The sequence below is a fragment of the Camellia sinensis genome, chromosome 7 (genome assembly GCF_055761805.1).
Source record: "Camellia sinensis isolate YWXY chromosome 7, ASM5576180v1, whole genome shotgun sequence".
NCBI classification, from domain to species: Eukaryota; Viridiplantae; Streptophyta; class Magnoliopsida; order Ericales; family Theaceae; genus Camellia; species Camellia sinensis.
In genome coordinates, this window is record NC_138967.1 from 183,009,281 (window position 1) to 183,020,107 (window position 10,827).

General features: G+C 42.2%; 1 pseudogene; it reads right to left on the minus strand.

The window, feature by feature from the left end:
- The window catches only part of LOC114278659 (organic cation/carnitine transporter 4-like), a 60,008-nt pseudogene that overhangs the window by 24,378 nt on the left and 24,803 nt on the right, over positions 1–10,827 (minus strand).

A 10,827-nucleotide genomic window follows, 5' to 3' on the forward strand; every position in this document is an offset into this window, starting at 1 on the left:
ATGGAGACTCCATGCCTTTTCCCGTATTCGCTTTTATAGAGTGTGGACTTAGGTTCCCTTTAAACATCCTCTTCCGACAAGTCCTTCACTACTATAAACTTAACCTGATGCAACTGGCCATTAACTCTTATAGAGTTGTTAATGGTATAATTGCTCTAGCCAACAGAAAAAACACTAGGATAACACTAGCCGATATCTAATACTGTTATACCACGTGTGGCCTAAAATCCGAAAAAGGCTATGTCTATTACCTCAAGCCGAGATCCATTGAGTACAAACTCATGACCGACCTCCTAGACTCCAACAAAGGTGTTGGAGATGATTATTTCATCGTCTCAGGCAACTAGGAGTTCTTACCTGATGACGACCTCCACCTCTATCCTCTGAGCCGAACAGTGTTTAAAGAGGGTGATGGTAAGAAACATGTGTCACTTTACAGGCCTTTAAGTCTTATCACATTATTTCCTTTATATGCTATAATATGTGATTTTTGTACTTGCAGCTCTCCTTCAGCAGTCGAAATATTTTCGCAAAACCTTCTTTCCCAGCAAAGACCTTAAAAAGCTTCTGGGTTTGCCAGTTGACCAGCGGAAAGCCCCCTACTGCTCAACTATATACCGACATACAAATCCGCACTTCCTGACGTCCCCAAGAAGAGCAAGTCTCCACCTTCAACAACAACTCCCCCTACCACTTCATCACCACGGCTTGACCAAGCCTCAACTTCTGATCTAATGGAGCAGCCATCAATATCTGCTCCACAACTGATTCCTCCTGCCCAGCGCCAACGCCGTTGCCGAGTTCAAATCTCTGCCCCTGCTGGCAGAACCCGCAGTCGAAAGCGCCGACTTTCTGAGTCATCGGCCTACGACCCAGCGAACCCACCTACTGCACTTCTAGCTATATACTTTAGCACTAAAGTTACAGTCGTCTCTACTGCTAATTAGATGGGCCACAAACCGGCAATTGTTGAAGACCTTGTAGCCAATATCCCTGGGGTTGTCATTGTGCAATCCTCATCCTCCCCTTCCAACAAACTCCAAAGCCAAAACGGATGAAGAAGGCCAAGGCAAAGGCAACAGTGACTCAGATCGATTCTGAGGACACTGTGCCAATTTCCAAACTTGCCAAGGCTGAAAAGAACGCCCCTGCTGCCGAGAAACGGCCAGTCGAGGTCCAATCATCCGATGCCCCACCAGCCAAAAAGTCGAGGTCCGACCACCAAGAAGGCAACAGTTTCCCTCGAAACATGACCTGGGCGCCCGAGATTATGGTCGACGACTGACCCCTTACTGCCGGTGACACCGCGACAAATCTTAAAAGTCGGCGTAGCCCTGTCGACGGCTGTTCTTTTGCCAGAAAACATGAACCGAATGGCCGAGTTTCATCAGTATGAAAACTTTGCTCTTATGATGCAACACTCGGTTTTGGTAATCCTTTTTTACCCATTTCTTTACAGTTCTTTCTATACTTAGAAAAAATCTCACTAATTTGTTTTACTTTTTGCAGGCTATTCAGCATGCTCATTTATATGCTGTAAAAACCGAGATAATGAGGAAAGAGGTGGCAAAAAAGACCAAAGAAGCAGCCAAACTCCTATCCTCACTTAACAAAGCCGAGGCCAACAATCGAGCTCTAATGGACTAGGCCAAGGATGCCAAAGCTGCTCAAAGTTTGGCCGAGGAAAAGGCCAAAACAGCCAATGACGAAGTCGAGGCAGCAAGAGTCGACTTTGAAGCTATCAAGGCCAAGGCAGCTGACTTGGAGGTGAAGCTTTAGGAGTCTCTTGCCTCCAAGGAGGCCGAGGTAAAGGCGGCTGATGAAAAAGCGTTCGAGGAGGGGCATGTCGCCGTCCGTGATCAATACAAACAGCAAGTCAACTTGGCTTGCAACCGAGGTTAATACCTCAGTTGGACGGCGACCCTCAACAAGTTAGCTGGTTCCATGGACTCCGACCTTTCAGACATCAACCAGCTTGAGGTGCCCTTCCCACCAGAGCTCGAAGATGACGCCGAGGACGATAAAGCCGATGAAGTGGAGGAGGAGGCTGCCACTGATGCCAAGTCTCCTACCCTCAATGAGCAAATAGACATGACTCAGGATGAGAGGGATGACTTGGCTTCCAAGAGCATCTCTCCCAAACCAACCACATCTGAGGTCGAGGTCCAGTGCCATGAAAAGAGCTTGGATCAGACTTTACTGGAGATAGATGCTGAGATAGCAGCCGAACATAATGCGACATCGCTATCCAAGGTTGAGAAATCACAAATCAATCCTAGTACTTAGGATATTTTATCTTTTCTTAGCTCTTCTTTCAGTTGTATTTTGTTTTGTCTGAACAAACGTTTAGCTTCATACTTGGCCGATGTGCCCTTTATGTAATGGAACAAGTAATCTTTTTTGAATGCAAGTCTGATTTCTTTTTCAAAGTATTGTATGTCTTCCTTTCCTATATGTATGTTTACTACTTTCATACTTAGAATAATTTGGTATGTCTTTAAAGTACACCTTAACTATGCAATATCCTCAGAGTAAAGTACCTTGGATATAACCTCCGATTGTTTATCTCGGCCTTAGCTTAACAGTTAAAAATATTGTAAAATATTTTTACAAGTGTTGTTTTAAACTTGCCACTTCACTTTCACTTATTGTCTTCTATCAAGACTTCTGTCTTCTATACTTCCCAAGTTTGGTAACCTGGTCATCTTGGCAAGTACGAATGTACTTCTTTCAATATTACCTCGGCTTAACTTTAACTTGTAAATTTTTCTGAAAATTTCAACAAGTGTTAAGCTAACTCTAATTTGTAATTTTTTCTATAAAATTTCTACAAGTCCCAAGCACTTTCAATTTTTACTTATTATTCTCTAGCTCTTTGCTCCCTGATGTGAACTTAAGTTTCACTTATGTCCACATCAAGCACGTATAGTTTTCGCCGAAGTCAAATTCAAACAAAGACTAGCCGAGGTTTTCAATCTTGGTTTCTTTGTTAATCTAAAAGAAAGGCTAGGTTAATCGAACTTAGTTCAACTCCATTATATGCAAGTATAATTTGACTCTGCGATATAATAAGTCTAAGTTATTCGTCATGTTTCAATCAGAAATATCGCCAACTTAATTCAACTCTATTATATGCAAGTATAATTCAACTCTGCTATATAATAAGTCTAATTTATTCGTCATGCTTTAATCGGAAACATCGCTAAAGGACTAGTCAGTCCAATCACACAAATTTCAATTTTTTTAAAAAAAAAAATCAGACTAAAACTTTATTACTACCTCGGCTAATAAAATTATGACATAAACTTTGAAAAACAAAAAGTCTAGTGATAAAAAACTTCAAGTTGCAAGTGTTCTAGGGTCTTGGCAACTCCTTGCCGTCACTATCCTTAAGCCAATATGCACCATTGCCAGCTGCTGAGATGATTCTATAAGGCCCCTCTCAATTTAGGCCCAGTTTGCCCTCCTTAGGATCCTTCTTGTTGTCGACCACTTTCCTTAGGACCAGGTCCCCAACTTTGAATTCTCTTGGGTTAACCTTCTTATTATAAGCCCTAGCAAGTTACTGTTGATATACCCCCAGCCGAATTACTGTTCTCTTCATTTTCTCCTCAAGTAGGTCTAGATCTCGGGCCATGAATGCCTTGTTAGTCCCATTCTCTACTCCTTGGGTTCTGATCCCTGGGATGCCGACTTCCAATGGGATGACTGCTTTTGTGCCATAAGCCATGGCGAATGGGGATTCCTCAGTTGATCTTCTCGGCATAGTCAGATATGCCCAGAGTACATTGGGTAACTCTTTCACCCACTCTCCCTTTGCTGCTTCCAACCTCTTCTTGATCTTATCCAAGATAGTCTTGTTGGATGCTTCTGCCTGACCATTGTTTTGAGGGAAGCTTGGAGTGGAGTAGTAGTTCTTGATTTTGTATTTTGCACAAAAGCTTTTGATTAACTTACTGTCAAACTGTGTGCTATTGTCTGCTATTATTGCCCTTGGAATCCCAAATCTGGTGATGATGTTTTTCCATATGAAGTTCTTCACATCAATATCTCAAATCTTCGCAAAGGGTTCAACTTCTACCCACTTTGTGAAACAATCTGTTGCTACCAGTAGAAACTTCATTTGCTCAATGGCTTGGGGAAATTGTCCCACAAGATTCATGCCCCACTGGGCAGATAGCCATGGGTTGGATATTGGGTTTAGATCTGCTATCGGTTGATGTATCAAAGGTGCAAATCTCTGACACTTCTCGCACTTTCTAACATAGGCTTCATCATCCTTCTGCATGTAGGGCCACCAGTACCCCTGAGTAATGGCCTTATGAGCAAGTGACCTGCCCCCAACATGGCTTCCATACACCCTTTCGTGTATTTCGTATAAGAAGTCTTCAACCTGGGAGAGATGTACACACCTTAAAAGGGGACCCGTAAAAGACCTTCTATAGAGATATCCTTCTGCTGTCAGGCTAAATCTAGCCGATTTCAGTCTGGTGTTGTGTGTTTTTTTGCGATCATCTAACAGCTTCTTATCCCTAAGGAACATTACTATTGCATCCATCAAACTTGGACCCATCTCTACACACATTGCCTCATACTCTGTGATCAATGGTTCCACACTTGGGTTTGACAAATAATCAACCATTATTGTCTTTGTCTCCCTTGATTTCATTGCATTAGCCAGGTTAGCCAAGGCATCGGCATGGTTGTTGTCATCTCAGGCTAATTTGCTGTAGTTGACAATCTTGAAATAAGGCTAACAGTCTAACAACCTCTTTTACATAGGCCATCATTCTTTCATCTTGGGCTGCGTATTCGCATGTTGCCTGGTTGACAATAAGTTGGGAGTCACAGAAGACCACCACCTCGTTGTCTTCCATTGCTGCTGCCAATTTCAATCTTGTGATCAGTGCTTCATATTCTGCTTCATTGTTTGAGGCCTTAAACCTCAAACGAATAGATTGTTCTAACATTCGGCCATCTGGCGATACTAGCACTACTTTTGCCTCCGCTCCTTGATAGTTTGAACTCCCATAAACAAACAGGCAGAATGAGTCGCCGATGTAAATATCGCAGGGCCTGAGTTTCTCTTCTTTTTTCTGTTATGCTGTGGAGTTTTTCATTTCCAGCTAGGTCTCTTCTTGTTCCCCTGGACATCCTAAGCCACGGCTCATCAGAGCTCGACATGGGATGGCTCTAGGTGTGAACTCCACCACAAAGTCGGCCAGAACTTGGCCCCTAATTGCTGTTCTGGGTCTGAACTCAAATCGTATTGGCCAAATACTACTACCCATTTGGGCACCCTGCCTGTTATGTATCTTTACTGCAGTAAGGACTTCAAATGATGCTCAGTTAATACCACAATTTTGTATACTTGGAAATAATTGTTCAACTTCTTTGAGGCCATAATCAAGGCCAATGTCAATTTCTTCAGGGGTAAGTACCTAGTCTCTGTGCCTGCTAGGGTTTTACTGACATAGTATACTGCCTTTTGTTCTCCCTTCTCTTCTCTGATCACTACTGCACTTACCGCATGCTCTGAAACCGCCAGGCATAAGAACAGTTCCTCTCCAGGTACCGAATTTGAGAGAACTGGTGCTGTGGTTAGGTATCTCCTTAAGTCGACCAAGGCGACTTCACATTCCTTCGTCCACAAGAAATCTGTGGCCTTTTTCAACAAACTGAAAAATGGCTTACACTTATCTGAACTTCTGCTCATAAATCTATTCAGGGCTGCGGCCCTTCTAGTCAACATTTGCACTTGTTTAGCCGACGTTGAGCTTTTCAAATCTAGGATGGCCTTGATTTGATCTGGGCTTACCTCAATGCCCCTTCTAGTAACCAAGTATCCTAAGAACTTACCAGACCCCACTTCAAATGCACACTTCGAAGCATTAAGTCGGAGCCGATATGTTCTAAAGATGTCAAAAACTTCCTTCAAGCCAGCTAAATGATCCTCAGGTTCTGTGGTTTTCACGACCATGTCGTTAATGTATATTTCTACTGTTTTTGCCAATTAGATGTCTGAACATCTTGGTCACTAATTTCTGGTAGGTTGCTCTTGCATTTTTCAACCTGAAAGGTATCACTCTGTAGCAATACAGCCCTTTTGGAGTGATAAATGCGGTCTTCTTCTCATCAGAGGGGTACATTGCTATTTGATGGTACCCCTTGTAAGCGTCCAAGAAGTTCATCATTCCATGCCCAGAAATGGCATCCACTAATTGATCGATCTTGGGAAGTGAGAAACTGTCTTTGGGACAAGCCTTGTTCAGGCTAGTAAAGTCCACGCAGACCCTCTACTTCCATTTTTCTTTTTCACAACCACAGTGTTGGACAGCCAAGTAGGGTAGTTTACCTCTTGGATGGCTCTGGCTTCTAACAATTTGTCCACTTCCTCTTCTACTGCCTCCACATGAACCAACGTCGACCTCCTTGCTCGCTGAATGATAGGTTTGGCCGACCTGTCTACGTTCAGTCTGTGACATGTGACCTCAGGGTCAATGCCAAGCATCTCGTAGGGCATCCAGGCAAACACCTCTATGTTTGCTCGCAAGAATGCTTCTAACTCCTATTCCTTCTTCTCGGCCAAGCCTAAGCTAAGAAGGAAGAAGCGCTCTTCACCCCGTTGTTGGACCAGGATTTTCTTCAATGCCTCCTTACTTTTGTCTGCCGGCTCTTTGCCGACGTCATCTAGGACCTCCATGCCATCGTCCTCAATCTTTACTGTTTCTACTTCTCGTACGTTGCAGGTGGATTTCATCGCTTCGATGGAGCAATTTTTCGCCTGAATCTCATGTCCTCTTACTTCCTCAATCCTATGCTCTATCGAGAACCACAATAGTTGGTGCAATGTAGAGGGAATAGTCCTCATTGCATACAACCATGGCCTTCCCACGATATCATTGTAGGGAGAAGGAGTATCAATCACCGTAAACACTGTGTTTACCTTCCTGGTGCCTACTTGCACCTCCAGATTTGTTACCCCCAAGGGCCATGTCGGTGTTCCATTGAACCCAACTATTGGGCTATTGGACTGCTCCAAATCATTTCGGTAAAGGCCGAGCTTCTTGTAACATCTGACATATATGATGTCACAAGAACTGCCTTGGTCAACCAGAATGTGCCTTACCTAGCATTCTCTAATCTTGAGGGATATCACCAGAACATTGTTGTGTGGATGCTACACTATGTCTAGGTTGGCTTCAGTAAAAGACGCCATGGGTCCCTGTTACTCGTCTGTTCTAAGCCTTTTTTGCTGGACCTGACATACATGCTGTAAGTGTTTTACCTTCTGTGTCTCGCCTCGCATATCATTCTCGCTAACCTTCGAGTGGATCACATTAATCACTCGAGGTCCGTCTGCTTGCTGTTACGGTGCTGGTAGAGACGGTGCTGCTGGTGCCTGGGGCAGCCTTGCCTGCTCTTCTCGTGTTCTAGCTTCATCCACCAGGTCCCTTAAGTGACCCTGTCTTACCAGATCTTCCAAATGTGCTTTTAGGGCTCTGCAACCTTGTGTCAGGTGTCCATCTTCATTATGGTAAGCACAGTGCTTTCCCAAGCTCCTTCCCATGAATTCGCCAAGAACCTTCTCTAGCGCTCTATAGTAAGGTTGATTCCTAATCCTTTCAAAGACTTTATAAACCGGGATCCGGAACACTATGGTGACTGCCTGTGCAGCCCTTAGTCCTGTTTATTGTCTATTATATCCAGTATTACCTTGGCCTCGTTTCGGCGAGCTGTTTTTCTTCTCTTGTTTTGACGCCTTTGTCCCTAGCGTGTCTTCTTCGGCTCTCGCATATTTCTCAATCCTAGCCATGAGTTCCTCCATACTTTTTGGCAGCATCTTTGCTAGTGTCTTTCGAAGCAAGCAGTCACTGTTCAGGCTGTTCTTAAAAGATACGACCGCTAACTCTTGGTTGCACCTTGGTATTCGGTTAAAAACCTCATAGTACCTTTTGGCATAGGCCCTAAGGCTTTCATCCTCGCCAATTCTTAAAGCCATCAGGGAGTCTATCCTCAATGGCTGCAGTTTGTTTGTAACAAACTTGACCACAAACATCTCGGCCAGGCCCTTCCAGCTTTTTACAGTTCCTTTCGGCAACTTGTGAAACCAATCTGATGCAATTTCTCCAAAGGATGAGGGGAAAACCTTGCACAGCAGTGGTTCATTCCCAGTATACAATGCCATCGAATTTAGATATAAGCCAACGTGAAAGTTCAAATTAGACTTACCATCATAAATCTGGAACCTCGGTATATGAAACCTTTTTGGGACCTCAAACCTATCCAACTCGACGGAGAAGGGTGTTTTCGGCGTGACGGGGGATGTAACCTCGGCATTCTGCCTCTTTCTCTAGAGGTAGTCCCTCAGATCCTCCTTAGTCCAGCCTGGAGCTCGGCTGTCAACGAACTTCAGCCTCTTTGGCGCACTACTCCCATTGTCGTTGTGCGTCCTTTTGGATTTCTCTTTATTCACTGTGTCAAAACAAAGCTTCCTCCCTTGAACGTGCTGATGTTCTTTGGCATAAGTTTCCTTGGCATATGGTGTCTTCCGTGATTCTCCCCTTATCGATTCTCCTCGCCCAACCTTCTGTGAAGGCCGATACGAATGCTCCTTTGTACTGTCCTGCTGAGAGATTGTAGGAACTACTTTCTGCCCCATTTCTGGGCGTCATTCTTAGCTGCTGGAATCGGCGTGTCCTCCAACGAAAACAGTGGCTGTATGATGTTGTTCTGCATTATGAAGTTGACAACCGTTTGCAGGTCTACCAACTTATTTTCCATTGCCTTCATCTCGCCGTCCCTCCTTAGGTATCTATCTTTCTATACCTGGAGGTCGCCTTCGTTGTAATACTCTCCTCGGCCTACTTTCTTCGGTATGTCACCCTTTTGGTAGACGTTCTTTTTCCCGAGATTCTGCTCCTAGAGCTCTTCATTACAATTCTCGTCCTCTACATTAGGATCGACGTTCTTACCACTCCCACTTGGGATGTCGCCTCCAATCTTCCCTCTTTGTCCGTCGTTGGCCATCTATTCTCCTTACGCTTCCCACATACGGCGCCAAATTATGGGTGCTGATTTCCGACCATACTGCCAAACAGGTATCCAGCTGGAGAGCACATGCAGAATAGACTACGCCTGAATGACCTGTCACAGAAAGAAAAGACTCCAGCGGTGGTTCGTCCACCCGGGGGCACTCCGACGATCAAGTCAGTACTCTGTTATCTCTCAAAAATAGCAAATAGTGCTTAACTCACTTAGCCAGAATACAAAAAGTGTACCTTAGACCCACAATGGTGCCTTACTTTTATAGCTAACACTAACCTAATCCTTGTAGAAGCCTAGCTTCAATGGACTTTGGCTCAATACTCATCTTGGACTCCCAACCAGATAGAGATAAACTCCCTAAGAAGTTTATCTTTATCCAAACTAAGGTTCTCTTCTATTTTAGGACTCTTGTCCCCTATCCGTTCATCTCGAATTCCGGTATCTCAGCAGATAACCTCGGCCTAGCCAAGATCACCTTGGCGTCATGATCAAGATACATGGCACCTCGGTTGACACTTCGGTGTCACCTTGGCCACGTGTTATCATTCATAAACTATGCCTCCACAGTAAGGGTTCGTGTAACTTTTAACAAAACTTTTCATAACCATGAAAAAATAAAAATTAAAAAAAATCATACAATAGAAATAAGGGATTGTAAAATTTCTTGTCTATTAAATTATACACTTATTGAGCCTCCGTTTGGGTAGTGGGTTGGCTTTTTGGCTTTTTGACTTTTTTGGCTATTTTAGCCTGGGCTTAAAAGCTTGGTTTGGGAAGGGCTTTTTGGCTTTTTGGCTTTTTTGAGTTTTTTTGTGAGAGAAAAATGTAATGATTATGGGTTGGAAGTGATGTTTTGTTTGTTATGGCTAAAATAGTCTATTTTGTTTTTTGTGGCTAAAATAGCCAAAAAAGCCCAAACCATGGCTTCCCAAACGAAGCCTGAGTATTTTAAGTTTAAAATTGACCATCAAAAAGCAAAAAATCAAAAACACTAATTCTCTAGATTTCAAATAATGAATTTATTTATTTATTTATTTATTTTCTTTCTAACTTCTTTAAGTTATTTCTACCAAAATACGAAGTAAGGAGAAGCTTGATCAAAAAATCTAACACAAACTTTCAAAATTAAAAAAGAATAAGAATCCATAATCACTAAACTGCATAAAATAGCTTCATTGCAAGCTATATTTGATGTTTATTTAAGACCATTAATTTCGAGAGAAAAACAATGTTATGGTTATAAAGATATTGCACTGCAGACATGCAATTCCCGAATGCTTTGCAAATTTCCAGTGTAATTACATGCATTTATTTTTATGTATAAATAATAATGATGTTCTCTTTTGCCACACGTGATGTTTGGATTCAAATTATCGTTGCATTATACAACCTATTTTGGGAACAAGATGGAAAGCCAAGTTATTGATTTTTTAATTTTTTGAGTCATATTATATTTTTATTTTTTTACACATTTTTCTTAAAAAAATAAAAAAGAATAAAAAAATCAGCTTTTAACCTATTTTCAAAATAAACATCTCTTTTCTCTATTTCTACACATTGAAAAATAAATATATTTTTAACTTTTCATTAAAAGTTATGCAATGTAATAGAGAGATGGTTTGATCCAAATAAGATAAAAAAATAAAAATATTATTTAAAGTAGATCACCCCAAACAATCCCAAGTAGAGATGGCCATATTTTCCTATGGAAAATATTATTAAAAAAATTATTAATTAATGAATCATATGATAATAATTTTTTAAAATTTGAAACATAAT